We start from the raw sequence: 17,746 nt of genomic DNA, 5'->3' as shown, positions 1-17,746 counted from the left end.
GTTCCAGTATAACATATTTGTACAATGAATACCCGTTTATCATCTGCATTTCTTCTTGGTGTAGCAATTTCAATGGCCAGTAGTGTACATTCTGGGTTTCGAAGACGAATAGAACGAGCTGTGTCTCACTCGATCTTTGTGTATCGGGGTCGTGGTGATACACCTAACTCTCGTCTCTCGTGATTAGGCCACTAAATAAGCATCTGGATTGGCGTCATGCGGGTGCCACGTCTCCATTGCTGCCTTGGGCCTGCCTGCTTTCTGAATTGGTGTGAACAGCCGTGGGATTCTGCACGCCACGTTCATAATGTCGTGTAAGATGCTCAAAACTAATTATTGTGTGATTTTCACTTTTTTCATCAAGGCATCCACTGCTGTAGCGATTTCCGGTACTACACTAATAGATTGTCTGCCACTTCATTTTAAACGTCCCCTTAGAAAAATTATACATGACTGTGCTTAAACTGACACACAATATTTTTAGCGCAAACGTTTCACAAATCGCTTACCTCACAAAAATCTTGGTTACTCGAACTACAGCAATACAGCAAGCGCCACTACTGCCAGCTAAATAAAAGATTCAAACTACGGAAGGCACTAACTACTGATAGGGATAGTTAGCAAATGAAAGATTTTAATAGAGAAAAAACAATGTATTTACCTTAATATCATCAAAAGTCATAATATATATAGCAGTTCATGACATGCAGTCTTACAAATTTCAAAACTCCGCCATTTTTTTCCCCACATCCACCACTGCTGGCGGCTCACCTCCAACTGCCGAACGCTATGCGCTGTTAACATCCAGCTGCCCAACACTACAATGGCAGACAACAATGCAAACTAGCCACAGACTGCACACAGCACAGTCAGTGATTTTCATACAGAGCGCTACGTGGCGTTACCAATAAGAAAACCTAAACAGCCTACTTACACATTCTTCATCTTTCAGACTTATTTGACCACACTAGAAGTGCCTGAATCATACGGCTCTGCTGTGCTGTTGAACACTTCCCTCCAGTTCAGCACTTATGGCGTGGGGATTTCAATGCGCTCCAGCACTGCAGACGGGTACCTGCAAATAGCCGGCCGTGTGGCCGTGCGGTTAAAGGCGCTTCAGTCTGGAACCGCGTGACCGCTACGGTCGCAGGTTCGAATCCTGCCTCGGGCATGGATGTATGTGATGTCCTTAGGTTAGTTAGGTTTAATTAGTTATAAGTTCTAGGCGACTGATGACCTCAGAAGTTAAGTCGCATAGTGCTCAGAGCCATTTGAGCCAGCCTGCAAATAAACAAAAAATGAATTACGTGATTTTTGTTGAGGTGATCATTTGTACTTTATGGCTACCCATCAATTGTGGCACAGGCGACACAGGCACGTAATTATAGATATGACGTCAGACTTCCTTAGAATTATGGAATACACTGATACCATCTTCCTGGAGAACGAAAACTTACTCTATAAGAATGCACATGGACTCTGATAACAGCAGACTAGTGGAACTCAACTCGCTCTCTTTTTCCCTGAAACAACAAAGATAGGTAAATGATGTCAGCCAGGTAGATGGCGTGTTCCTTGACTTCCGAAAGGCATCCCACTCAATTCTGCGCCTGTCCCTTAGTGAACAAATTATCTACGATGTGTTAGACTGGGTTTGTGACCACACTCGCGACCTTTGAGTTTTGGGTAAGTCTCATCCTTCTAAATACAGTATACTTTATGATTCTGCTTTAAAAGCAGAAAGACACTTGTGACAGGAGCTTTACTTGAAAAACTTTAATTGACGGACAAGCAACAAGGAAAAAAGCTATTGAAACAATTCCGTCGATTTTGTATGGATCTTGTCATGCAGAGATATTATGGAAATAGCGAAACAGAAACTGAAAGAGCAGTGGGCATGGTAAATGGCCACATATTTCCTATAAATAATGGAAGTATTAAAAGTAGATCTAGTGAAACAGCAGTGTTTATACTTACAGTCAACGGAACAATACTCCCATAATGTTTAACTCGCCATATGATTACGCTGGATGGTCGAACCACATATGTTGATAGAAATGTCGGTGATTCGGCGTTTTTGAGTGAGAGGTAATTGAGGTGAAACAGCTTATGATGGAGTAAATTTTTCGTAGCCCCTGGTGTGCCTTAACTGTTACCAATATCACCCTGTCTGAAGTACGCAGTGTCCTGTGTATCTGAAAGGAGAAGGTAGTCCATAATTTGGCTGCGGAGATATCCACTGTTTTAGCTGACGACACACATAATCACATGGGATGAATCTTTTTGTAACGTCTTCCCAACTTCATCGAATGATATTGGGGTGAAACACATAGTTTGGGCATCAACTTGGTTTAACCAACAATCCCTTTCAGTGTCGCACATTTCTACTGCTTTGTTGTTTTTGTGGACTTTCTAAATAGTTTTACGTATTTTACAATGTAAACACATATTTGACTCTAAGTTTTATTACGAGACCACATATTAATTTAGATCAGATGGAAATGTCCAGTCTGTGAGGCTCTACTGACAAAAGCAAGAACAATTTTCAGTTTAGTTTTTGTGATGTGTAGGCGAAGAGAGACCAAGTAAAGGCTCTCATGAAGTGCCACTCTCGATGGAGAATGTCACTTTGCCAACGAAGTACAGGGGGTATCAAAAAGAATCATAAGATTTGGCAAGTCTATTTTTCTGAAAATAATAAACATTTTTGTTTTGTGATGAACGGGAAACTCAAAAAGTTTTTTTTTTTCATACCTTTTCCCTTGAGATATACGGCATATGTCAACGCGGTATTCAGATTGTTCACATACAGCTTTTCCCGTGAAACTGCACAAAACACATTAAATTTTGGAGAGTCCCTCTCATGTTGTAGAACTTCTTGTGTTTATTCCGTACCCCATATTCTCACATTATGATAGTTCACCCTTCCATTTAAATGGAACGTTGCCTCGCCACTAAACACTAAGCGTGGAACAGTACTGTCATCCTCCATCTTGCCAAGAACGTAATTACAGAACTCTACACACTGTTGTCTGTCACGAAGAGTTCGCAGCAGCTGAGTTTTGTATCGCTTCATGCGTAAGCATCGATGCAACACACGCCACAAGAACATTGGGGTTATGGTGAGCTGTCGAACTGCACGGCGAACTGATTTCTGCGGACTCCTTGTGAAACTATGGTGGATGCGTTCGACGTCTGCATCAGACCCCCGGGGGGGACGGCCCAGCGATTTGTCTTTACCCAAACAACCTGTTTCTCGGAATTGTTCTTGTCACCGTCTAGGCCAGCCGTTGTGGCCGAGCGGTTCTAACGCGCTTCAGTCTGGAACCGCGCGATCGTTACGGTCGCAGGTTCGAATCCTGCCTCGGGCATGGATGTGTGTGATGTCCTTAGGTTAGTTAGGTTTAAGTAGTTCTAAGTTCTAGGGGACTGATGACCTCAGATGTTAAGTCCCATAGTGCTCACAAGGGAACCTCCCCATCGCACCCCCCTCAGATTTAGTTGTAAGTTGGCACAGTGGATAGGCCTTGAAAAACGGAACATAGATCAATCGAGAAAACAGGAAGAATTTGTGTGGAACTATGAAAAAATAAACAAAATATACAAACTGATTAGTTCATGCGGAAGATAGGCAAGATCAAGGAAAATGTGGGCTAAGGAGCGCCGTGGCCCCGTGGTTGGCGTGAGCGGCTGCGGAACGAGAAGTCCTTGGTTCAAGTCTTCCCTCGAGTGAAAAGTTTAATTTTTGAATTTCAGACAATTATTATCTGTCCGTCCGTTATGGTTTCATCACTTTTTTGGGAGTGATTATCACATCCACAAGAAAACCTAAATCGGGCAAGGTACAAGAATCTTTTTATCCATTCGCCAAGTGTACAAGTTAGGTGGGTCGACAACATATTCCTGTCATGTGACGCACATGCCGTCACCAGTGTCGTATAGAATATATCAGACGTGTTTTCCTGTGGAGGAATCGGTTGACCTATGACCTTGCGATCAAATGTTTTCAGTTCCCATTGGAGAGGCACGTCCTTTCGTCTACTAATCGCACGGTTTAGCGGTGCGGTCACAAAACAGAGACACTAAACTTATTACAGTGAATAGAGACGTCAATGAACGAATGGACAAATCATAACTTTGTGAAGATAAAAAAAGCAGACTTTTCACTCGAGGAAGGACTTGAACCAAGGACCTCTCGTTCCGCAGCCGCTCACGCTAACCACGGGACCACGGCTCTCCTGAGCTCACATTCTCCTTGATGTTGCCTATCTTGCGCATGGACTACTCAGTTTGTATATTTTGCTTATTTTTTTCATAGTTCCACACGACTTCTTCCTGTTTTCTCGATTGATCTGTGTTCCGTTTTTCAAGGCCTATCCACTATGCCAACTTATAACTAAATCTGAGGGGGGTGCGATGGGGAGGTTCCCTTGTCAGAGCCATTTGAGCCACCATCAAATGCTCTGTGCACGTGTTGTGAATTGGCAGGAGCCAATTCACGGGGGTTGGAGGAAGCCGAAAGGCACGCGTTTAAGCTCACGCAGGCTGGCGTGAGGTCTGGAACAGGTAAAGTAATTATACTATCAAGAAAAGTACGTAGCTGCTGGAATACTTAACTTTAATCCATAATTGGTGAACATCGGTGTGACTGTACATGCATCACAAGATAAATAGCAAATGATAATGGCGCCTTGCTAGGTCGTAGCAAATGACGTAGCTGAAGGCTATGCTAACTATCGTCTCGGCAAATGAGAGCGTAATTTGTCAATGAACCATCGCTAGCAAAGTCGGCTGTACAACTGGGGCGAGTGCTAGGACGTATCTCTAGACCTGCCGTGTGGCGGCGCTCGGTCTGCAATCACTAATAGTGGCGACACGCGGGTCCGACGTATACTAACGGACCGCGGCCGATTTAAAGGCTACCACCACCTAGCAAGTGTGGTGTCTGGCGGTGACAGCACAGTACGAAGGATCCACACCATTCCTAGTACGAAAGTCACGTTGAATAGTTATTATTGACCAATACTGCGTAAAACGTAGAATACAAAACGCTTCTGTTGTCTCGACACCATTTTTACTAGAACTGAAGTGGGCGCATCCTGCTGCTACCTAGCGGGAACCATGTAAAACTCGAGAGTCTGCTCTCTCCAACTGTACGTTGTTCACCCACATGTCTCACATAGCACAATAGTTATGATTTTTTATTCGGATGATTCTTTTTGATACACCCTGTATTATTTACATCCACGTCACTTTGTCACATAGTCGTTACTGAAAATATTGATTATTTATCCTCTTTTCCCGTCACTATCAAAAAAGTAACCTTGAACTGGATATCGCACAGGACTAATAAATTTCCTCCACCGATCTTGGATCAGGAAAAACACTTTCGACAACAGTTTATTTGTAACGAGAACGAAAACGGCATTCTACTTTAACAAGGGCTGTCCAATAAGGCACATCATGACCAGCTGCTATTTTGCTGTATTAAAAATTGACAATAAAATAAAAGAGACAGTTATCCTAAAGGTCAGTGAAAAGCACTCGACTCAGCTGTTGTTGCTAGAGAGAACTTTGACGCATTGATTCTCCCAGTTTGCATTACATGCAGATGAAATATCTTATTACGTCCAAATGTTATTTACTTTGTTAACGAACATGGTGTAATATTCAGTTTCCCGAAATATAATTTTTGTCCCTGAGAAAGAAACTGTTGTGTCTACTACTGTGGAATCAGCAAGGAGAGAAGCTGCGATGGTCAGTAGCAGGAATCCAAAATCACCTGTACAAAACAGCTGTGGATTAACTGAACACTTTATTTCTACAAAGAAGAGAACCATTACTTATCTTGTTGTCTGTTCTTCCTGTGCCTCCTACTACAAGTGCTTTAACAATCAATTACTTCTGGCAGAACGCAGGCTAAGAAACGTCTTCGTATTACTCAGTACTGATGCTCTCACCCGTCCAGCTAGCCGCGCGATCTAACACGCTTTTTCCCGAGCAGGAAGGCAGCTGGTCCCTGGCACGAATCCGCCCGGCGGATTAGTGTAGAGGTCCGATGTGCCGGCCAGTCTGTGGATGGTTTTTAAAGCGGTTTTCCACCTGCCTCGGCGAATACGGGCTGGTTCCCCTTATTCCGCCTCAATCACACTATGTCAGCGATTGCTGCACAAACACTGTCTCCACGTATGCGTACACCGTAATTCCTCTACCACGCAAACATTTGGGGTTGTAATACCTCTTTATATTCGATGAATTATTCTGATACAATTCTACCCTTGAATGACTTTTACTAATTTTCTATCTTCATACTCGCAGAATCCACGCGCAAAGTAGTTTCATACAATAGCTATGCCATGAGCGCATAATTATTCTTTGTAGTACTCTCTCTGGTGGTTGTTAGAAAAAAAGCTTCCCAGATTATCTTCGTGCCGATTAGCCTGAGCTTTGTTTGAAGAATTGTAATCTGAATATTGAGATTCAAAAGATAACTGATACGAAATTGTACGATTAAAAGGGATATATATATATATATATATATATATATATATATATATATATATATATATATATATTGCTCCTTCATACAGAAGGTGTGTATTTGACATTTGAGAATTAATGATTTTCATCGATATATTGTGTAGTTGTTAATCAGAAGGGAAATTCCGAAAGACTGGATACGAATCTGCATTTAATAATCCAAGAGCTCCATTACTTCTTCGGAATGTTAAACTTCATCAAAGCCAAATATCCGCTTGATCTGAGGTTTCCCGACTGATTATACAACGCTCCAAAATTATGAGGCATTTTATTTGTACAGATTAGCAGACTGCCGCAAAGCACGAGCCTGCAGAGAAGAAGAATCATCGCCTGATTTCATTCTAACAAGTAAAATTTCTGAATCATTTTGAGTGACTGATGACTGTGTTTCCTATTATGAATGATTGATTGCTCGAACGAATTGAGAACTACATAATTACATAGATAGGAGAAAAAATTACAGGGTAATACTCATCTGGTATGAGATGTTTCCGGGACGGGAGTGGGAGGTCCACTGCGGGCCGAACTGCACAATAACCCTGAGTTCGGTGTGGGGTGGCGGTGGGGTGGGTGGACTACTGTGGCCTGTTGTGGGGTTGTGAACCACAGAGGGCTACGGCGGGACGAAGCCTCTCCGTCGTTTCTAGGTCCCCGGTTCAATACACACAATACACACTGACGCTCTCGAAGTCTGCAGCCGAACTGGGTCGACCAGCGATGAGCGGCTGGTTAAGTCAGTGTTAACAGGGGTCGCTGAACTCTGTCATCAAAAATGGTTCAAATGGCTCTGAGCACTATGGGACTTAACTGCTGAGGTCATCAGTCCCCTAGAACTTAGAACTACTTAAACCTAACTAACCTAAGCACATCACACACATCCATGCCCGAGGCAGGATTCGAACCTGCGACCGTATCGGTCGCGCGGCTCCAGACTGTAGCGCCTAGAACCGCTCAGCCACTTCGGCCGGCTACTTTGTCATCCTGGACGTGTGGCGCTGCCCGCTCTTTCCACTGGCGCGCGGGTCATCGCCCTCTACATGCCGTTTCGTGGCGCTGCTGAGGTCGGTGTGCAGTTGATGCCTTCGGGATGCACAGAAACTGCCTTGAATTTCATCGTGAAATAAACCACTGAGCGGCAAAATTAATAATCAGTTGCCGATCTTGTGCCAAAGTTTGCATAGAAGGAGAAAGTTAACGCGGTGGGATTTCTCAGTGCTGAGAACATTTCCTCCAGAACAGATGGTGTTCTGGGCCTAGATGTTATCCGGCCAGAGCGTGCAGCAGTAAGGCCAGTTCGCAGGTGTGATAGAGTGCAGATTGTTACGGCAGGGGATCGCTTGTTGCAGTGGAAGGGTAGGAATGTTTAGTCAGCGTCGTGTTCCACATGGTGAACTTACCCTCTGATATGGTTGCTTGCAGCCGTATTACAAGGCCACGTTAATCGTCGTCAGTTTTAATGAGATTTTTTTACCAGCATCTACAGTTGTATTTCTGCATCTAAATCTACATACATACTCTGCAAATCACTGCGTGTGACAGAAGATACTTATCGTTGGAACAAATGTTCCAGAGGAGAATGTGACGAGTGATTGTTTAAATGCCATTCTGCGTACCGTAATTTATCTAATCGTAGCTGTCCCTACGGAATCGATACGCAGGGGACTGAAGATTACTGTATCTCTAAATTCTTCATTGAAGACTGATTCTTGAAACTTTGTAAATAGTTTTCACCGGTCGTCAACGGTCTTGCCGCCGCGGTAATATCGGTTCCCGTCGGATCACCGAAGTTAAGCGCTTTCGGGCTTGGTTAGCACTTGGATGGGTGACCGTCTGTCTGTCGAGCGCTGCGGGCAAGCGGAATGCATTCAGCTCTTCTGAGGCCGATTGAGGAGCTACTTGATTGAGACGTAGCGGCTCCGGTCAGGAAAACTGACGATAGCGGTGTGCTGACCACATGCCCCTCCATATCCGCATCGCCGCATCCAGTGACGCCTGTCGGGTGATCAAGACACGGCGATGGTTTCAAAGTTTAACCTGGCCTTCAAAGTAGTCGCCAGCACTGTGTATATCCCGTTAACAGCGATGTGGAAGTCGGAGGATACTCTTAGCAGAGCCAGTTGTGTTGACAGTTGAAGCGCCCCGGTCTATTGCCCGACGAATTTGTAGCAGTTCTGAAGCGAATCCCGTGAAGTGTTTAGAAAATGAGTTGAACTCACGAGGGCTTAAGTCAGGGGAGGGCAGTAGGTGGTATAGAACTTAGCAGCCCCATCAGTCAAACAAAGCAGTAACATCTTGCACTGTATGTGCTTGAGCATTGTCCTGCAAAATGATGGTCAGGTCCTGCAGAAAGTGTCGTCACTTCTGTCTCTTTGCTGTTCATTTTTGGAACACAACCTACGAAAACCTTAGAGATAGAAGCTTCAGAACTGCTACAAGTTCGTCGGGCAATGGACCGTACCGCGCGAACTGTCAACACAACTGGCTCTGCTAAGAGTATCCTGCGACTTTCACATCGCTGGCAACGGGTTATACACAATGTTGGTGACTACTTTGAAGGTCAGTAAAACTTTGAAACAGGTATCTATTTTGTACGAGCTGTAAATAAATAGTTGACACTATTAAAGTTCCAAGCCTCGTATATAGATTGAGCCTTAGCATTTTCCTTTTGAGATTTTCTAGCTTCTTTTTCGTTACTGACATTCTACGCCCCCACTCTTAGACCTTACCATCTCGTTCGTTATTGCATCTTTTTCTCACGGTCACCTCCCACCGTTTTGGTGAGGGGCATTCGGGGTAGCTATTACCACTTAATGCTTGCAACTGTAGGCGATTCTTTCATTGAACTACAAAATAAACGTAGAGAGCGCCATGTTGCATGAGCAGTTTTATTTACCCTGTTTAAAAGAACTATTTAACATTTTGCTCCGACATATCGTGGCGGCTGGGATGCTTCACAACTTGTTTTCGTGGAGTAGTTCTCTAGTTTAATACTGAGCTCACTGGGTCATACTCCGGTTTTTTCATTCCTAAAGAGTCTATATAAATCAAATAAATAATGTTGATACTGATAGTTCCAAATCCATCGACTATTATTTGACAGCAGTTTTGTCTTAATAGCTTGAAAGTTCCAATTTTTTCTAATTAATTGTTCACATTAAAATTGGAGCTATGGTATAAAAGACAACGTTGAAAATATTTAAGTTAAATCAGCTTTTGAACTTATCGCTTCTCAAATTCCGGCGCACATTTTATATTGTTTCTACCGACATATATCTGACAATTAAAAAATATACAATCTCACAAAATATCAGTACAACTCTCAGTTCAAAACACTTACACTGTTGTCTTGAAGTGGGGTATATATGTTTCAAAATGTTGACTTCCCCTGAATGATGTTCCAACTGTTGTTGCAATAACTAGGTACCGTGTTACACTTCCAATTGTATCTGAAACATTTTTCATTACGACAGCCTTCCACGATACGAACCAAACACAACTGATCATCAGCACAGGTCAAAAGTGATCTTTCATTTCTAGAGAGTAAAATAATAATACTGGCTTTTTCACTACTGTATGTAACATTATTGCAAAATTCTGTAACCAATTATCGTAAAACCGGTGGAAGTGAGCGACCGTGGAATTTAGACTGTTTAAAAATGAAAGGAAGAAGTTGGTCTGCGATTGTCTTCTTTGTTGACTGGATTGAACATAGATTGCGTGAAAATGTGGGTTTGAATTACCCAACAGCTAACAGGGAAAAATATGTATATAAATGGAATTCAGGCTGTGTGATCTGAAATGGCGAAAGTTTCTTAAGGTTCATCTAAAGAGTTCTGAGCACAGAGGCGCTAGTGTGGGAGCTATAAAATAGAGGAAGAATGTGGCTCCCTAGCGGCACCTTTTAATGAGTAACGGTGAGGAGTCCTTAATTAGTAAGCGATAATTCAACGAGGGCATAGTACATCTAATTGCTCCATCTTTGTATCGGACGTTCCGATCAAAAGTGACTGGATAAGCTTAATTTGTGAGTAAAGTCAACTGTTCCCATGTGAATATTTCTGCATTCAAATTTCCGAATTTTTAAGAAAGGCCGTTTGGATCTTGGCTATTTATCCCCTAAGAGCGACACAGTAATTTGATGTGTTTTCACATGATATCGAGAAGGCCGCCAACCATCTTAAGATATCAGCAACCAATACATAAAGTAGGAACATTTATGCGATGATCATAGCGTAGAGCGCATATCGCCAACATCAAATCGGAATTGTCGCATGCTTCTGGTGTAATGTTTGTTGTTTATACATTGGGCTAAAACCGAAACTGTAATATTATACACATTTGTCTTGTTCTTTACAGATTTATTTCTAACAATAATGGTGAGTAAATGATGCTGTTACGTATAAAATGAAATTCTTAAAAGGAAGTACAATTTCGTTTCGTAAGTACCTCGAGCTTCGTCGCTTTTGAGGCACATCTCACTGTTCACGTATATTCTTGTTTTATGGAGCGAGAAGCAGGTTTACAAACAGCAGCCACGTAAGTCTGGATTTGGTATTATACCTCGACTGCCTGCCACTTGCGCTAACAAGTGGAATCCAATTAAGGTGATGCCATACCGTGTAACCGTGGAAGTATCTGACATGATCACACTTGCAGGTACTTTGGACATTGAATTATCGAAGCTAAACATGGGGCTGTACACTGCCTCACTGAAAAGTGAAGCACCAGTAGGGAAGGAGGAAACTAAGTGAAACTATTGTAGTCCTGTCTTCCTCAGTTGCGTGTAATATTACGGTATATTGATAATTTTTACCAAGGAATACATAAACACCAATGCCACACAAAAACTGAAGTCAGATCCAACTACACGATTCCAGACAAACGTGAAACGAACACTGAAAAACATTGAGCACACGCTCACAGACAATCAGAAGTACTACATAACACAAAAAAACCCACAAGCACCAACACTCTGGAGTCAACCAAAAGTACATAAAGACGGAATGCCATTGAGAGCTGTTATCAACTTCAAGAAAGCCCAACATGCCACATGGCCAAACACCTCCAAAAGTTAGTTACAAAACACTATAAAGCAGAAAAGAACAGAACAGTGATAAATACAGGAAACCTAATAGAAAACATACAGAACATACAGGTACCACACAGAGCATCACTGATTTCATTCAATGTAGAAAATATGTATACCTCCATCCCTATCACAGAAACAATAGAAATCATAGAACAAAATCTCTCATCCCACAGCAACCTCACCACAGACGTAATAAAAGAAATAACAAGTATGTTCAGACTAACAACTAAAGAAAACTACTTTCAGTTTGAGAAAGAATATTATCTACAAAGTGATGCACTGCCCACGAGATCCCCAATATCAGGAACATCAGTCATCTAGAAAAACAGATATTTGAAAAGGTAACCTCTAATGAAAGTTTGAAAATCATATATTGGTACAGATATGTGGATGACATTATTTGTCTGGTAGATGAGCCAAGTGAAAAAATAGATAAACTCCATTTGGAAATCAATAAAGCTCATCAGAACATAAAATTCACACTTGAAAAAGAAAAAGAAAATAAAATAAATTTTCTTGACATTACAACAGAAAAAGAAAATGGCAAACATACATGTAACATCTTTAGAAATCCAACAGCCACAGACACAATAATACATTCCACATCTAACCATCCCCACAGCCAGAAACTTGCAGCACTAAGACATATGTTACATAGATTAAACAGAATCCCACTCAACAAGACAAACTATGAAAAAGAAATGAGTACAATCATACAAATAGCTAGTAACAATGGGTATGACACACATGTAGCACACAGGCTCATTCAAAAAATAAAAACACTAATACAAAACTAACACAACATTTCAGAATACAAGAGAACTCACAAGCTGAAAACTCACACTCAACAAAGACACACAATGACAACACCACACAGAAAAGAACCAGATGGTACACCATGACTTACACATATAAACTAAAACACAGAGTTGCAAACATCCTAAAGAGACATGACTTCCAAATAGCATATAAGTCTGGGCAAACCCTCCCATCACACCTAAGCCAACCAGCTACCAAGAGGGACAAACTCCAACAATCAGGAATATATAAACTTGAATGTCAAAGTTGTGATGCAGTATACATAATCATGACATGCAGGAATTTTAAAACACGATACAAAGAACATATCAGGTGTTGGAAGTACGAAACAAACCATTCCACATTTGCAGAACATTTAAAACACCATAACCACCATCCTACAAACATGGAACAAGAAATGAAAATAATGAGAATAAGCAACCATGAGAAACATACAAACGCAAGAAAACTTCCACATTCAGAAAGCCATCACTGAAAACAAACATGTGATAAATAAACAAACCCACATCAGCATAGGCTCCCTACTACACTTAATAAAAGAAATGGTAAGATAAAAAATAAAAAAATAGAAAAAATAAAAACGAAAGAAACCAATCGTTCCTTACACACAACAAAAAATAAAAAATAAAAAATAATATAACACACCAAAACACACACACACACACACACAAGGTCTCTCTCTCTCTCTCTCTCTCTCTCTCTCTCTCTCACACACACACACACACACACACACACACACACGCGCGCGCGCGCGCGCGCACACACACAAATGCATACACGAACAGATCACAGATACTTCAATAATTACACTCGAAAGTTTGGCAATAACATTTGATCTTTGGCAAAATCATCTGACAGTCGGCAACAGAAACCAAAACATTGCACCGAAGGAAGTGTTCACATGGTTCAAATGGCTCTGAGCACTATGCGACTAAACTTCTGAGGTCATCAGTCCCCTAGAACTTAGAACTACTTAAACCTAACTAACCTAAGGACACCACACACATCCATGCCCGAGGCACGATTCAAACCTGCGACCGTAGCAGTCGCTCAGTTTCAGACTGTAGCACCTAGAACCGCTCGGCCACTCCGGCCGGCGCAAGTGTTCAGTTCATAGTACTGTGAAATGTGGGGAAAAAACCGCAGATTGGCATTTATAAAAAGAAGAACAACACCAAAAATGCAACAGGAGCGTAAGACGTAGGAAATCGTCCACGCAACCTGTAAGTACAGTTCAAAACATTACAACTTAATAGGAAATGCCAACCACCAGAACTGTTTATAACCTATAGGTACAGTGACCAAAATGTAAACTAAACAGCAAACATATGTGCATATTACAGGCCACTGATGATGCCTTGCAGAAAACAAAGGCGAAACGCGTATGGCACTAAAATTGTGTTTTATTCAGTTGCTGTCAGACGGTCCATAAGTAAAAATTATCAATACACCGTAATAAATGAAACTATTTCACAGATTGAGAGGGTATCTCATATTATTTCAGTGGTTACAAAATACAAATTTACGAACAATTAGGTAGTATGAGGCCACTTGTCCGTATGGCGTTCCACCCCGTCTGGCCTCGATACATGCGCTGATTCGGTTGGGATGGGTGTCGTCAAGCAGTTGTATTCTCTCCTGAGGCACGCTGTTGTAACTGGTCCTTGATACGCTGGAAGCTGGCCTGGGGACCAAGCTGATGTCCGAGTAGGTCTCACACATGCTCTGTTGGTGACAAGCTTGGGAATCTTGGAGCAGGAGGAGGAGGAGACTAGTGTTTAACAACGAAGTCATTAGAGACGGACAGAGCAGAAGTCCGGACCAGGGAAGGATTGAGAAGGAAATCGGCCGTGTCTTTTCGAAGGAACCATCCCAGCTTTTGCCTCAATCCATTGAGGGAAACCACAGGAGACCTAAATCAGGATGGTCAAATGTGGGCTTGAACCGTTGTCCTCCCAAATGCGAATCGAGTGGGTTAACCACTGCTCTACGGGATACTGCTGGCCACGAGAGTACCTTAACATCATGCAGCCAGTTCATAGAGATACGTGCCACGTGTAGACAAGCTTTGCACTGTTGACAAATTGCCCCACGGTACTGTCGCATGAGAGGTAACACATGGCATAGCAATGTGCCGTCAGAGTTCCCTCAACCACTACCAGCTGTGACCTGAAGTCGTAGCTGATGTCTCCAAACAACATGACACGAGGAGTAGCATCTTTGCGCCCCTCCAAAACATGGGAAGACTGGCACCTCTCACCAGGTCCCCGCCATACTCGCCAACGGTGATGGTCCAGGGTAGCGACACATCATGAATTCTTGCGGAACACAAGGCGACGCCCTCATCGGCAGTCAATGCCAACTGGTCCACATGCAATCCTTCATATGGTGATATGGGAGAACGACAGCAAGGATTTGTGTTGTAGAGTTAATGGCAGTCTACCCATGCGATGGTAATTCTCTAGTCTGGCTGCAGCTGGCCTCTGACGAGTCATACAGAGTGTCACAAAAAATTGCAGAGAGTCTATTACTTGTTCTCAGATGGCAGGCCCTGAAGTGGAGCTGTTACAACGTGCTTCGTGCACAGTACAGCGATTCAAATGGTTCAAATGGCTCTGATCACTATAGGACTTAACTTCTCTGGTCATCAGTCCCCTAGAACTTAGAACTACTTAAACCTAACTAACCTAAGGACAACACACACATCCATGCCCGAGGCAGGATTCGAACCTGCGACCGTAGCAGTCGCGCGGCTCCGAACTGAGCGCCTAGAACCGCTAGACCACCGCGGCCGGCACAGTACAGCGATCCTCCATTGTGGTGGTCAGAAAAAATGGTTCAAATGGCTCTGAGCACTATGGGACCTAACTTTTAAGGTCATGAGTCCCCTAGAACTTAGAACTACTTAAACCTAACTAACCCAAGGACATCACACACATCCATGCCCGAGGCAGGATTCGAGTCTGCGACCGTATCGGTCACGCAGTTCCAGACTGTAGCGCCTAGAACCGCTCGGCCACCCCGGCCGGCATAGGCGAACAGGAAGGGCCATTATCAGAGTACTTAATTAGCCTTACGTTGTGGCCAAGCTGTTCTAGGCGCTTCAGTCTGGAACCGCGCGACCGCTACGGTCGCAGGTTCGAATCCTCGGGCATGGATGTGTGTGATGTCCTTAGGATAGTTAGGTTTACTTAGTTTTAAGTTCTAGGGGACTGATGAACTCAGATATTAAGTCCCACAGCGCTCAGAACCATTTGAACCCAGTGTACTTAATTGCTATATATTCTGCATCAAAGGTTTACAAGGCAACAGAAAACGAATATTAAGCCCCAAAAGCGCGAGAAAAGAGCGCAGTAATCTCAATATCAAGTTTGCATGTTACCAAACATGAGTTAAAATAAAAGTTTAAAAAATGCAATCAGTGATGACCCCCGAGGAAAAAAAAAGAGACTCTAAGACAAAAAAGAGAGTTACCACGAAGGAAATACACGAATGGGACAGAAATTGGTAGATCTGAAGTACATGTGCAGACAAACAAATGATAACAATTTCAGAAAAATTGGATGTTTTATTCAAAAGAAAGATCTTCATAAATTGAGCAAATCAATAGCGATTTGGTCCTCCTCTGGCGCTTATGGAAGTAGTTATTCAGTTTCGCATTGATTGATAGAGTCCAGAGGGATATCGTCCCAATTCCGTGCAGTTAACACTTTACATCGTCAAAATCCCAAGCTTGTTGGAGGGCCCTGCCCATAACGCTCGAAACGTTCTCAATTGGGCAGAGACACGGCGATCTTGCTGGCCAAGGTAGGGTTTAGTAAGGACGAAGACATCCAGTAGAAACTCTTGTCGTGTGCGGGCGGGAATTGTTGTTGTGGATTCACGCAGCTCTCCACACTACTCTGTCCTGTGCAAAACCTCTTCATCTCTGAATATACATGCTCCAGAATCTGCTTACGGTATTCAGCTGTTGTTGTCCCTCATCAATTTTTACCCCTCATCCTTCCGTCAAATACTAAATTGGTGATTTCTTGATGTCTCAGAATGTGTCCTTTCACCCGATCCCTTGTATTAGTGAAATTGTGCAACAAATTTCTTGCCCCCCCCCCCCCCCAGATCTATTCCGTATTTCTTTATTAGTTGCCTGATCAACCCATCTAACGTTCAGCAGTCTTCTGTAGCACCACATTTCAAAAGCTTCTATTTTCTTCTTGTCTAAAATGTTTATCGTCCATGTCTCACTTCCATGCATGTCTGCACTCCAGACAAGACTTCCTAACGTTTAAGTCTACACTCCATGACACAAATTTGTCTTCTTCAGAAAAGCTATTGTTGCTAATGCACGTCTACATTTCATATCCTCTCTACTTTGGCTGCTTCTATCGCAAAAGTTACGTACTACCTTAAGTGTCTGATTTTCAATTCTACATCCCTCAGCATCAACTGACTTAAGTTGACTACTTTTCATTATCCTTGTTTTGCTTTTGTTGATGTCAGTCTTATATCCTCCTTTCAAGACACTGTTCATTCCGTTCATCTGCTCTTCCAAGTCCTTTGCTGTCTCTTGACAATTATAATGTCGTCGGCAAACCTCAAAGTTTTTATTTCTTCTCCCTGAACTTAAATACCTTCTCCAAATTTTCTTTGGCTTCCTTTACTGCTTGCTCACTGTGCAGATTGAATAACATCAGGGATAGGGTAAAACCATCTCAGTACCTTCGCAACCACTGCTTCCCTTTCATACATCTCGATTCTTGTAACTGCTGTCTGGTTACTGCACAAGTTGTAAATACCCTTTCACTCCCTTTTATTTTACCCCTACTACGTTCAGAATTCCAGGAGAGTGTTCCAGTCAACATTGTCAGAAGCTTTCTTTAACGGGCGGGAATTACCTTGGCGAAATATAAGCCCAGGATGGCTTGCCATGAAGGGCAACAAAACGGTGCGTACCGCTGTGATGCAAGTGTGCAGCGGATGACAACCAGAGGGGGAATATTACGAAAAGAAACGGCACCCCAGACCACCACTCCTGGGTGTTGGGCAGTATAGCGGGCGACAGTGAGGCTGGAGCTCCTCCAGACGTGTCTTAGCTTGTCATTGGGGCTCAGTTCGAAGCGGGACTGGTTCAAATGGCTCTGAGCACTATGGGACTTAACATCTGAGGTCATCAGTCCCCTAGAACTTAGAACTACTTAAACCTACCTAACCTAAGGACATCACACACATCCATGCCCGAGGCAGGATTCGAACCTGCGACCGTAGCAGCAGCGCGGTTCCAGACTGAAGCGCCTAGAACCG

The sequence above is a fragment of the Schistocerca piceifrons genome, chromosome 6 (genome assembly GCF_021461385.2).
Source record: "Schistocerca piceifrons isolate TAMUIC-IGC-003096 chromosome 6, iqSchPice1.1, whole genome shotgun sequence".
Lineage (NCBI taxonomy): Eukaryota > Metazoa > Arthropoda > Insecta > Orthoptera > Acrididae > Schistocerca > Schistocerca piceifrons.
This window is presented reverse-complemented; position numbering follows the sequence as displayed.